Source organism: Giraffa tippelskirchi, chromosome 13, assembly GCF_054371585.1.
Source record: "Giraffa tippelskirchi isolate mGirTip1 chromosome 13, T2T-mGirTip1v1.2.pri, whole genome shotgun sequence".
NCBI classification, from domain to species: Eukaryota; Metazoa; Chordata; class Mammalia; order Artiodactyla; family Giraffidae; genus Giraffa; species Giraffa tippelskirchi.
In genome coordinates, this window is record NC_137287.1 from 102,206,507 (window position 1) to 102,220,552 (window position 14,046).

Consider the following 14,046-nt stretch of genomic DNA (forward strand, 5'->3'; position numbering starts at 1 on the left):
CATCAAGGTTGCAAGATGGTCCATGGTCCAAGCATCACGCTTGTGTTTGTTGACCTGAAGTAAATAATCAGCCAGATATTTCTCCCACAACGATGGGTTTACTCAGGATCTACAGAGGATTGCGATTTGGGTTTGGTAACCATGGTTGAGCCATGTGCAAGACCCTGCATGGTAAGGAAAGGGGAATGCTTTCAGAGAGAAGAAATGAAAGTTGGAAGTTAGAGGGCTATAGTAAACAACGAGCCAATGGCTTTTCGTTGGGTGAGTCCTCGCCAGGAGGGAAGTCTTTCTTCTTCCTGTTGCTTGGCTATCACTGCAGACCGGGAGGCCTCCCTGTTCTGGTCTCTCACTTCTTATTTAATTGAGGCTTCTGTTTATTAATTTTTTATATGTTCAACGCAAGACAAAGTGAAGAAAGGCGGCTCCAGCCACTGCTCCCCTTTTTATCAAAGTAGCAAAAACTCTCTTCTTGCCAGCTGGCTTTGACCTATGTCTCCCTGACCAGCACTATGTCGTATGTCCCTCACAGCTGTAGAAGAGGCTGAATCGGTGGATATTTGGCTACACAGTTACTATGGCGGAAGGAAACTGAAGGGAATGGGCCCTTGATAAGCCAAGTACACGGACTGTGATTATATATTCTTTCCCTCAAAGCTTGGTTCTTTGGGGATGTGAGAAAGGAATTGGAGAGCTAGCATTACAGCCAGCCATCTTGAGAGGTCATCTGAGAATGGATGAGTCAATTTTGTTGTTGCTGTTCAAGATCCTAGATCCAACCATACCTGAAGACTGCCCCTTGTGGATATACTCATTACATAAGCAACAACTAATAACAATGACATATTATTATATTTCATTTAATTTTTAAATTTTTTTAAAATTTTAAAAGTAAAAATATATCATAAAATAGTCTATTTTCTAAATAATTGTTTTTATATAAAACAGTATGTGTGTGCATGCTCAGTCGCTTCAGTCATATACAATTCTTTGCCACCCTATGGGCTGTAGCCCTCCAGGCTCCTCTATTCATGGGATTCTACAGGCAAGAATACTGGAGTGGGTTACCATGTCCTTCTCCAGGGGATCTTTCCAACTGGGAAGGGACCGAACTGGAGTCTCTTAAGTCTCCTGCATTGGCCAGTGGGTTCTTTAGTGCTAGCGCCACCTAGTGAGTGAAGTCGCTCAGTCGTGTCTTAGTCGGCCATCCCATGGACTGTAGCCTAGCAGGCTCCTCCGTCCATGGAATTTTCCAAGCAAGAGTATTGGAGTGGGTTGCCATTTCCTTCTCCAGAGGATCTTCCCAACCCTTTGCCTGCCTTTTTCAGTTCAGTTCAGTTGCTCAGTCATGTCCAACTCTTTGCGACTCCATGGACTGCAGCACGCCAGGCTTCCCTGTCTGTCACCAACTCCCGGAGCCTACTCAAACTCATGTCCATAGAGTTGGTGATGCCATCCAACCATCTCATCCTCTGTCATCCCCTTCACTCTCGCCTTCAATCTTTTGAGTCACTTCCTCGCATCACGTGACCAAAGTACTGGAGTTTCAGCTTCAGCATCAGTCCTTCCAATGAATATTCAGGACTGATTTCCTTTAGGATGGACTGGTTGGATTTCCTTGCAGTCCAAGGGACTCTCAAGAGTCTTCTCCAACACCACAGTTCAAAAGCATCAATTCTTTGGCGCTCAGCTTTCTTTATACTCCAACTCTCACATCCATACATGACTACTGGAAAAACCATAGCTTTGACTAGACGGATCTTTGTTGGCAAAGTAATTTAATTTAATTTAATTTATGGCTGCAGTCACCATCTGCAGTGATTTTGGAGTCCAAAAAAATAAAGTCACTGTTTCCATGGTTTCCCCATCTATTCACCATGAAGTGATGGGACCGGATGCCATGATCTTAGTTTTCTGAATGTTGAGTTTTAAGCCATCTTTTTCACTCTCCTCTTTCACTTTTATCAAGAGGATCTTTAGTTCTTCTTCATTTTCTGCCATAAGGGTGTGTCATCTGCATATCTGAGGTTATCGATATTTCTCCCAGCAATCTTGATTTCAGCTTGTGTTTCATCCAGCCCGGCATTTCTCATGATGTACTCTGCATATAAGTTAAATAAGCAGGGTGACAATATACACCTTTGACATATTCCTTTCCCGATTTGAAACTAGTCTTTCGTTCCATGTACAGTTCTAACTGTTGCTTCTTGACATGCATACAGATCTTTTTTTCTGTTCTGCAAGAAAAACCTCATTGGTAGACAAAATAGTATTCAGAGTTTATAGTCAGGCTACCCAGTTCCCAATGCTGGCTCTGCCTTGAGTTTGATTTTGACCAAATCATTTCATTGCTACACATTCCCAATGCTTATACTGTGAAACAGGCTACTGTATGAATTAAGCCAAATATGGTATGTGAGAGGTTCTGTCACAGGTGGGCCTCAGCCCATAGTAACTGCCTTCCTCCCTCCTTTCATTCAGTTTGCAGAAACTGAAGATGAATTTTCTAGCTGTGTTTTGCAGTGGCATTTGTCCAACTTTTTCCTTTTCCTTTATACCAAGTGCCCCTTGAGGCCAAGGACTGTGTCTGATTTATTTTCGTATCCACAGCCCAGAGGCTATCAATAATACTCAGGAAATGCCTGGAGACTGCAATATTTCACTTATCCACTCAACGAATGTTTACTGAGCTCCTACTGTGTGCCAGGTGTACAGTGGGGAGACAGAGGTGAATGCCTTAGACACAGTCCATGCTATTGGGAGCCCACATTATAATGGAGGAGACAGACAACAGGCAAATTTAAAACACGATGTCAGATGGTTAGAGTACCATGAAGAAACTCCAGTGGAGAAAGGGATAAAGGGTTTGTTTGATAGGGTGCCCAAGGAAGGCCTGTCTTTAAAACTGAGCTCAAAACTATGGCTTCGTGCCACACTCTCTTCTCTCCTGCAGATGCACTTCTTCCCTACCTGAAGCATCCCAGGGGAGGTCATGCCACCAGCTCTCACACTCCCATGCCAGTCTATGTTCCTGGTCCAGATCTGAACCCATCTCATACCCCTATCAGGCCTCCGTGAGGTCCCCAGCACCCTGAAGACCTTCCTGAATCTGATTTCCCCTGCTCTTATGGTAGGTGGGGGTGGGATGGGGAAGTTATTGGACAGAAAGCTGGAGGCAGCCACCGATCCCAGCCCTGCGGGAAGCTGAAGTGACAGAGGGACCATTCCATTCCCATTTGGAGCCCAGGTCTTCCTGACACACATACGAGGCAGGCCTTTCTTCTTCACACTTTCTTTCTTGTATTGGATCTTTGCCCCTACTGTGCTTTCTGCTGGAAGGTGCCCGACTACCCCTGACCACCCCTCCAACCTGGCTCAAATGCTCCTTTACCAAAGCAGCATTTTCTAACCCTGACTAGGTTGAGACCTTATTACACTGATTCGGGGTTCCCTGGAGCCACCTCCTTTCCAGCATTTGTCACAAATGAATTAATTTTCTATTTTTTGCTTGACATCACTTTCTTGCACTAAAATGTGAACCAACGAAGACTGCATTTCTTCTCATTTGTTCTTGAATCCACAGGGCCAAGCACAGTTCTGCACGTGTAGCAATTGCTCAATAGATATGTATCAGATGGATGTATAAATGAATGGAGGCATGGATGGATGAATTCTTAGTAGATGCGGAGAGTACCTTCACTCATCCTTATGTTGAAAGTAAAGTGAAAGTGTTAGTCGCTCAGTCATTTCTGACTCTTTGTGACCCCAGAGACTGTAACCCACCAGGCTCCACTTCCATGGAATTCTCCAGGCAAGGGTACTGAAGTGGGTAGCCATTCACTTCTCCAGGGGATCTTCCCAACCCAGGGATCGAATCCGGGTCTCTTGCATTGCAGGCAGATTCTTTACCATCTGATCCACTAGGGAAGCCCACCCTTATGTTTATTAGAAGTAAAAATCATCACCATCACTTACTATGATCTTTCACTATTTTTTTCTGCCTCATTTCCTGTCCTCACAAGCGATCACACAATGAGATGGGTGGTGATTCTCATTTGCTGATGAGGTACAGTGCCTTCTACTTGGTGGTCCAACACCTTAACGATCACCAAGAGTCATGCTTCTTCTTCCTGACACTACCTGTTACTGTTTTAATCAGCTTCATTAAGGTACAATTTACGTACCATAAAAGTCACACACTTATGTTTATAGTTCATTATATTTAAAAAATTCATACATCTGTGTGCCTACCACTCTGATCCAGAACAGAGCACCCCCATAACCCTCAAATGTTCCTTTATGATGTTCCTTCCCAGTCAATCTCTACCTTTCAGTCCCCAGCCCAGGCAACCACTGATGTGCTTCCTATCACTATAGATTAGCTCTGTCTTTGTTAGGGTTCCGTATGAATAGAATCACTCAGTATGAGTTTTTTTGTGGTTTTGGCTTCTTTTACTTAGGATAATGCTTCTGAGATTCATCTTTGTTTTTCTATATAGTCCATCCCTTTTCATGGCTAAGTAGTACTCCTTGGTGTTCATGTACCTTGATTTGTTTATCCAGTCATAAAATGGAACATTTGGTTGTTTTCATTTGGGGGTAATTTTCACTTGAGGGCAATTTTTAATTATGGATAATGCTATTTACAGGAACATATGTATGCATATTTGTGGGCATATTTTTCATTTCCTTTGAATAAATAGCTAAGAGGAGAATTTCTAAATTTTATGGTAAGTATATGTTTAACTTAAAAAAAAAACTGCCAAATTGTTTTCCAAAGTGGCCGTACTGTTTTGCCTTCCCACCAGAAATGAATGGGGGCACCATTTGCTCCACATGTTCAGTCTTTTTGACTGGAGTCATTAGGTGAAATGTGTGGTGGCCTCTCACGGTGGCTTTAATTTGCATTTCCTTAAGGACTGATGGGGTTCCTCCCTGTGGCTCAGACGGTAAAGAATCTGCCTGCGCTGCAGGAGACCCAGATTCCATCCTTGGGTTGGGAAGATCCCCTGGAGAAGGAAATGGCAACCCACTCCAGTATTCTTGCCTGGAGAATTCCATGGACAGAGGAGCCTGGGGGTGGGGGGGTGGGGCAGGGGTGCTAGAATCCATGGGATCACAGAGAGTTGGACACGACTGAGAGACTAAAACTTACGTAATGACTAATGCTTCTGAAGACCTTCTCCTGTGAGTATTCACCATTTGCATCTTTTCCTTCATTGAGAGTTTGTTCAAAACTTTGGCCATGTTTGTGAGGGGTTGCTTGTTTTCTTGTTCTTAAGTTGTGAGATTTCTTTCTATACTTGGATGTTTCTCAGATATGTATTTTGCAGATATTTTCTCCTAGTCTGTGACTCGCTTTCTCATTATTTTCATTGTGTCTTAGAAGGATAAAAGCAATTAACTTTGATGACTTTCAGTTTACCAATCTTTGAGGTATACCTCTGTTTTTTGTGCCATTACCATACTGTTTTATCAATTTATCAAATTTTCTCTTATGAATCATGCTTTTAGCGTCCTTAGAAATCTTGGCCGAGGTTGTTTCTGTAATTTAATATATCATCGATCTTTCCAGCAACCTCACTTTTAATAGCTCCTTGGTTTTCAGCCCAGGAACTTGCTAAGGCTTCCTAGTCCCCTTGTGGAAGAGGAGTCCAGGCAGGGGCCCACTAAATCCCAAAAGCTGGACCAGAGGGGCCTCCTTCCCATCTCTACAAATGCCACTTCCTCAGAAAATCCACACACACATCTACCTAGTTACCCTACTCAGCATCGACCCGTCTAGTCAGCCAGCTCTGTGAGGAGGGGCCATTTCGTTCACAGCGCTTCCCCACTGCCTAGACAGAAGTGCTGGGCATAGTAGGCACACAGTAAATAAACAAGAATATGAATAATACAAAAGTGAATGAATGAATACTGTATATGGAGCACTGAGCACTGTGCCTGGTACACAGGAAATCTCACTGAACAGACACTGTGATGACTGCCAGAGGCTAGTCATTGACTTCATTGACTGTTGCATTAACCAAGGTATGTTGGTGGATTCATTTCCAGGGGCTGCCATAACAAAGTACAGCAAACCACGAGGTTTTAAACAACAGAAATGCATTCTCTCACAGCTCTGGTAGCTAGAAATCAAGGTGTCAGCAGGGCCATGTTTCCTCAGAGAAATGTGTGGGTCCTTCCCAGCCTCTGGCTTCCAGTGACGGCCACCAATCCTTGGAGTTGCTTGGCTTGCAGCTGCCTTACTCCACAGGTATCCTGCCCTGCTGTTGGAACTGAGCAGGACCCTGTGGGGCTTTCCCAGGTACAAAAGCCCCTCGGTGTTTCCCGTTTCTTACTTGTAGAGAAAAAGTTTTAGTCTCCTAGGCCTTCCCTGAGTTCCAAAGAGCAGACTCATACAGTTACTAATTAGGGAAGTGAGGGAACATAGAAACAAAGGAAAAGTAGGCAAGCAAGAAAACTGATGATAATGTAAACAACGGTTCAATGATAAAACAAAGTCCCAGTTCCTCCCCAAGGGATATACATAACAATTACATATTCCCCAAGTGATTTATAATAACAAGTGGAAGATGGTGACTACATGCTGACCGCAAGCAGGGAGACCCCAGACTGGTTGGAACCAGAAGATTGATGGTTAAGATTCCTGAAACATCACCCTGTTACTTCACCACCAACCAATCAGAAGAAAATACATGAGCTGCAACCCTCACCCCAAATGTTGCCTTTAAAAACCTTCCCTGAGAGCCAGTAGGGATTTCGGGTCTTTTGAGCATGCACTGCCCATTCTCCTTGCTTTGTGCGCTGCAATAAACACTGTACTTTCCTAGTAGAACCTAGTGTCAGTAGACTGACTTTGCTGCCTGGGGAGCGAGTGAACCTGATTTCCATTTGGTAACAGTATCTTCGCATCATCTTAAGAGGACACCAGGCATATTGGATTAAGGACCCGTTCTACTCCACTATGATCTATCGTAACTAATTATATCCACAATGATCCCTTTTTCCAAATAAGATCGCATTTGGGGGGTTAAGACTTCAACATATATTTTGAGGGACTCAGGTCAGACCAAAATAGCATTTGTTATGCTGACATAACAAACAGCACAATACAACAATGGTTTCTTTCTTCTTTCTCATCCTTCTCGTCCCCAGTGGGAATCATCAGGTGAGTCCATGGGAACCTCACTGAAACCACAAATTTTGACCATTTGGTGCTACTGCTGTCTCAACACAGGGTTTCAGGTTCTCTGTAGTAAGGAAAGGAAGCAGAGAATCACATGAAGGTTCTTTACAGTGTCCAGTGGTCAAAGCAAGTCACATGGCCATGCCTAACTTCAAGAAGGAGTGTCTTAGGGGGAGGAGAGACCTGGAGGTGTAGTGGTAGGGATGGGATGTTAACTTAGGTGAACATTAAATACTTAAATTCTCACGTTTGCTTTTACATTTAAATGGTGATACCCTCCAGAAAACCTGGAAGAATGCAGAAGCTTTGGATAATGAGGGGAAGCAGGGAGAAGAAGGGGACATGAGAAAATTTGCAAGCCTAAGACTACCAGAACCTGAAAGAGGACATGCCAGGTAGTGATGCCTCGCTGGATGACACATGTGCCATCTTATTTATCCTCATAGTGACTTGAGGGATAGGTATTATCCCCCATTCGACTGAGGAGGAACTGAGTCTCAGCAACTTGCCTAAGATACACAGCCTCAGTGAGCTGAACAAAAGGAAGAGCTAACTGGAGCCACATCAGCTCTTGTGCTAATGTGTGCTAAATTGCTTCAGTCGTGTCTGACTCTCCCAAATTTGGTGGCTTAACAAAACAAATATCTACTATTGTCATCTTTCTGTGAGTCACCTGAACAGTTTTTCTGGTCTGGACTGTGTAGTCTAAAATGTCTTTAGCTAGGCCTGGGTGGTCAGGGATGGCCTCACTCATCTGGAGTTCAGTTAATGTCAGCTGGGGTGATAGGATGACCTGACCACACATCTCTCATCATCCAGTAGGCTAGCTGGGGCTTGCTCACACCACGGTTCCAGGGTCCCAGGTGAGCTAGAGAGAAAGCCCCAGGGCACAACCTCTTTCAAGCCTCACATTTGAAAGTGTCCCGCTAGCCAAAGCAAGTCACATGGCCAAGGCCAGCTTCAAGGGGTGGAGACATAGGCTCCATCTCTTAAAGGGAGGATTTGGAAAGACACACTGCAAAGAAACATGCTTACAGGGGTGGGGATCTGTGGTCAGTATTGCAGTTTACCCCAAAACAAAACCCAGTGTCCAACAATAGGGAACAAATTAAGAAAACCTTGGCTGTACAAGTGGAGGCTTATGCCACCATTAAACATGTGCTTAGAGAAGCATCTTCTGCTGTAGAAAGTACTTTATAACACATTAGTTCGGTTCAGTCACTCAGTCGTCTCCGACTCTCTGCAACCCCATGGACTGCAGCACGCCTAGAGCATTAAATACACAGGAAGTGTGGGCTATGAAATTACATAAACCATTTCATAGCCATCAGATTGCTACAGAAGTAAAGTGTGACAATACCAAGGGATGGCAGGAGTGTAGAGAATGGAAACTCAGTGCAGCCACTCCACTTGGAAGCACAGACTGGAAATCTACCCAGACTGGCCACACATGTCGCCCACGTCCCAGAAGGAGCACCCCTCCATTAATACCCTACGTAAGCACTTGCTCACGGCACAAGGGCTAGTGTGTAAGAGTCACAGAAGCCTGGTTAGGAACTACTGAAGAATTGCGTTAACCTCATGTCCGTCCATGGAAGCTGAATAAATAGAAAGTAGTGCGATTACATGCTGCACAGCTGCACAGCCATGGAAAGACAAGGACCCCAGTCACAGGATCTATATGTGACATTTGTGTAGATCTGGGAAACACAGTGTGCCCGCAGGACATTGCTTATAGTTTAATAGCATACGTTTGAGTTTTAAAAACACAAAAATAGTATCGCTATTTATGGATACATACAAATGGACCTGTGGGCCTGGAGGAGAGAAAACGAGACTGGGGGAGGAAGATGTCGGGGAGGCCAACTTAACCTGTAATAGTATTTCATGTCTTTAAAAAATCTGGGCAAACTTGCAAAATATTGACAGGTGCCCATTTGGAGTGATGGGTATAGGGAGTGGTATTATGTTAACCTGTGCATTTTTTAAGATCCTGTGTCAAAAAGTTAAGTCCAGTGTAAGTAAAATGAAATTAAAAATGACTTAGAAAATATTGCTTTGAGGTTTGGGGAGGTTTGTTTAGGGTTTCGTTTTTTTTTTCTAGAAAACCACCCCAAAACATATGCATCTATTTGTAGAATGGTTGGGGGAAAGATACTCCAAAATGTTAGCTATGGTTTTTGCCCCTGGCTTGGGAGAGCACAGGCACCATGTATTTTCTCCCTTCTGGCTAATATGTATCTTCTGATTCTTCTGTGAGGGACATGCTGTGCTTGTTTAATAAAAACAAACAAAATACAGAGGGGCCTGTTGGTTCTCTGGGTCACAGGCTCCCCTGGGCCTCCAGGGGATGCCAGGTTCTAAAATAGATCTGCCCTCCGACCTGGCAGCCTCACTCTTCACGTCCTGCAGTGAGTGCCAGGCGTGGGCTCAGAGGCAGTGGGGCTCCCCGGGCCTGAGAAAGGACGGACATGGATGGTGGCCCAGCCTGAGCGGCACAGCCACGAGGTCCATGTACTCCATCCTGGTCCCCTCTGGGGTGGCAGAGCCAGCACAGTGCCATCGTTCAGACGGGAAACCAAGGCCCAGATGGAGACTCCAGGGAGAGGCAACTGTTGCTAACAGCAGTGGCAGCCGTCTGAAGCTTGTCTGGTGGGGACTGGACGGGGTGCTGATATGGTGGGTGACTTTGGACAAATCCGAGTATGTCCGGGCCAATTTCTCTGGCAGTCCTGATGGAAATAATCTCACTTCCTCCTATACCTTTAGCGATCAGAAGGTCTGGAGGACATTTTCATGCAAAGAGATGCTGAATCTTTCACATAATAGCAGGGGTAGTAATAACAGCTACCAACGATTAAGCACTTCTGCACTAAACACTTAAATGGCATTTTCTCATCCTGCCCTTCTATGGCAGATTATATTTTCCAAAAAAGGCCACATCTCCCATTCCACATGCTCTTCCAAAACCTGGCCGCCCTCCATTAAGAGGTGGTCTGTTGCCCTGCTCCTTGAACTTGGATGGGACTTCGTGACTGCCTCTATGAATAGGGTGGAAAAGAGCTGGCCTTGCATGATTCACGAGGATAGGTCGTAAAGGTTATATGCCTTCTGCCTGATTCTCTTGAAATGATCCCCCCTGAAACCCAGGCCAGTCGTGGACCACCCCCACCCCCCTAACGTGGGGAGGCCGTACATAGCCATTAGGGCCAACAGCCCCAGTTGAGGTCTCAGTTATATCAACGGATGAGCGTTCAGATGATTCCAGTCTCTAGCCCTCAGTTGCCCCAGCTGATGTCGAATGGAGTCACATCTAGCCACCCCCGCTAAATCTGGGTTAAATTGCATGTTTATGAATAAAATAGGTGTTGCCATTGCTTTAAATCACCAAACATTGGGTACTTTATTACATAGCCCTGGTAACCACAAGCCCCACTGCAACATCTTGCTAATGAGGGATTGTTCTCCCATTATACAGATTAAGAAACCAAGTCTCACCTCCCAAAGCAGAATCAAGATTCAGTGTCATGAGTGGGGAGCTCTTAATCGATAGGTGTGGGTCACAGCAGTGGCCTCAGTATCCAACCTGGGTCCCTTCTGATCCATTGATTTTACTGTGGCTCTAGGTTTGGGTGGCAGAAAGCAGGGGCAGGAAACAGTTGACAGACTGCTGTCTTGAGGGGAAAGTATCATGGGGACACCATGACTTCTGCTCCACAAGATCCCTCTTGGCCTCCTGAGGACACTGACAGACCATCCCCAGTGTGGTCAGCAGCTCTGGGTTTCCTGCAAGGGCTCACCACATTGCCACCAGAGGCCCTAGGAGATGCCAGGTCATGTTCTCAGGGACGTGAAGAGTAGCGAACAAGAGGCTTGCGAAGCTTCAAGTTGCCCACTTGCAACCCTCAGTTATCACCCTGGGTGTTGAAATGCAGGAAGTTTGAAAGGGAAGGGGAGAGGGAAGTGCTGGATTGTGGAGATGAGGCCAGGAGTGGGAGACTCAGACCTGTGACTTAATCCTCTTCTTTGGATCCAAAATCAGCAAGTGACTCTCCAAGAATGATCACGTTTTCTCCGTCTTTGTTCCCAGGAGCAGGAAGAGCCATGCTTCTAAGAAAATCATTTCCAGTGTGTGACTTGGAGCAAGTTGCCTCATGAGCTAAATGTGAGGTAGGAACTCATGGAATCCCCAGTTAGGCTAAGGCTCCACTGGCTTGGTGGCAGGGGGACCAAGAAACCAGTTGATGAATGACTAGGATGGGGAGGCAGTGGGCAGGTGGTCTGCACCTATAAATATGCATCTCCCTCCTGGTCTCTCTTTCCCAGGTCTCCTTGAGAACCACCCTACCCTTCCCTCTATCCCTTTGGGTGCCATGAGGTTGACCCATGAGAGGCACATAGCCCAGCCTGACCAACCAGAGGATTTCGTCCCTCTGGCTACAGTAGTTGGTTCAGGAATGGCCATGTGACAAGCCAGAACTTTCCCAAGAGCTATCAGGAAAAAGGGACTCCATTTCTTGGGTTGGGATGGGGGGTTGCTAAGTTGATAGATTGGAGCTGCTGTCATCAATTGTGGAGGTAATGATGGTGGGAACTGTCAGAGGATAAGTTAACAGAGAAAAATAAGAGCCTAGAGTTGGAGGAAAAGGGGGTGGGGAAGAATTCCTAATATCATTTGAGTACCTGGATCCAGCTATGCCTGAAGCTAAATATCCTTACACTTTTCAGTTTCATCAGCCGATAAGTTGTCTTTTGCTCTGAGACATTTGAGCAAAAGCCAAATTCTCCAGATGGATATGAGTATTTTCTCCAAGCTCTGGCTCCATAGCAACAACAGGCCAGCAAAGGGAAAATAAAGTAAGGGTAGAGGGGTTGTTTTCAGTGTTTGGAGGCAAGATACTTGAAATATCCCAAACAAAGTTCCTGCAGCCCTTGCTCTGGAAAGAGTGATTTCCTGAGTCTCCACCTGGGGACTGCAGCTCCAACCCGCATCCCAAAGTGGAGACTGTAGGGCACAGGAGACCACTCAACAAGCACTCTTGAGAACCTACTATGATGCTGACCTTTGAATAGGCAACACAGAAATGGAAAGTGCGGTTGATACTCTGAAAAGGTTTTCAAACTAGAGGGGGATAAAAGCCTGCAAACAAGGGTGAAAACTTCGATGTGAGAAGCACAGGCAGGGGGCCTTGGGCTCCTAGAGAAAGAGGACCTGTGTGCACCGAAGGAGGGAGGTTGATGGAGAAGCTTCCCAGAGATGGTGATACCTGAGGTTAAGACCCAGAAGACAGGTCAGTGAATAAAGAAGGAAGGAAGTCAGTGAATAAAGGTGAAGAGGATTGTCCAAGCAGAGGTTACTACAAACAAAGGTACTGAGCTGGAGAGAGAAGAGAGCATGTTGGAAAGTAAAAGCAATACCTTATTATACGGAACCAAGTCCTAGGATAAGAGCAATGAGGCTGAAGGCCAGATCCTGTGGAGATTTATAAATCATACAAATAATTTGGAGTTTCAAACTGAAGGGTTTAAAGCAAAGGAGTTGGGAGCTGCATTTGTACCTTAGAAAAATCACTGACTGCAGCATCAAAGATGGATTAACAAGAAAAGTTCAGTTCCAAGGCTGTTATTCTCCCCTTGGCAAGGGATGAAGATGCTGGGCTAAATAAGTGACAGTTGGGGAATGATGACAACGTCGGCTGCCACCTATTGAGCACTTAGTATGTGCCAGACATCAGTTTTTTAATCCTTTTAACAGTCCTGCCAGGTAATTGCTAATAGCAACCCCATTTGACAGAAGAGAAAACTGAGGTACAAACAGATGAAGCACATTGGCCTAGACCATACATTTAGGAGATGGGAAAGTCAGAATTCCAACTCAGACAGGCTGGCTCTGGTATGCCCAGAAGAGTGAAGAAGGGCACAGAAGGGAGAAATATTTAAAGGGTCATGCTGGCAGAACAGGTCTGATTGGATGACAGATGCGGTGAAGTGGATGGTGGGGCCTCAAGTCTCCCTGGCAAGGCTGGCTACGTAATTTGAGGGCCCCAGGGCAGAACGAAAGGGCCAGACCCTATGTTCAGAACTTATTAAGAATCTCGAGATGGTAACAGCAGAGCATTAAACCAAGACATGGGAGCCTTCTTAAGAGTGGAGCCCTGTGTGACTACAGAGGTCACACACCCATGAAGCTGAGCCTGCTTCCAGGTTTCTGGCCTAGGTGCCTGGTCAGGTTGGGCAATTCCCAGAGATGGAAGAGTCCAGGAGAAACTCATCTGGGATGGAGTCAGAGGAGGAGAAAATGAGGAGTTCTGTTTGAGACCTAAGGGAGTTACCTCCAGAAGGCAAATGGCTCTGGGTCTGGTGCTCAGAAGGAAATTCAGGACTGGGGAGTCCACGGCACAGAGCACACTGGTCACCAAAGCCCGTTCCAGGTCCAAAGGTCACTGCTGAGCTTGCTAACCGACCCCAAGTGGCATCTTTCCAGTTTCCTCTCTGGGTCCAGCCACTAGCTCCTCCTGCCTGCTGCCACCTAGATACCTGCTGCTTCTCATGGGAATGGCTGGCTCCCATTTCCCTGAAGTTCAAGAGGTCACTTTATAAACTCTCCACCTCCCAGCTAGACCTATGCCCAAGCCATCTCCGACACTGGCCCCGAGGCCCTGTGTTCAAAGATCCTATGGCCTGACAGTGTGCAAACATCCCCCCAGAGCTCTCCTCTGCAAGATCTCAGGAGACATGGTCAAGCCTGTTCACGTCCTCTGGCTGAGGAGGAGGAAGCTTCGGCCCCAAATGCTAATCTGCCCAAGGCCTCCCAGCATCGTGCCAGCTGGGACTTGCCCTGGTGTCACAGCCCCATAGGA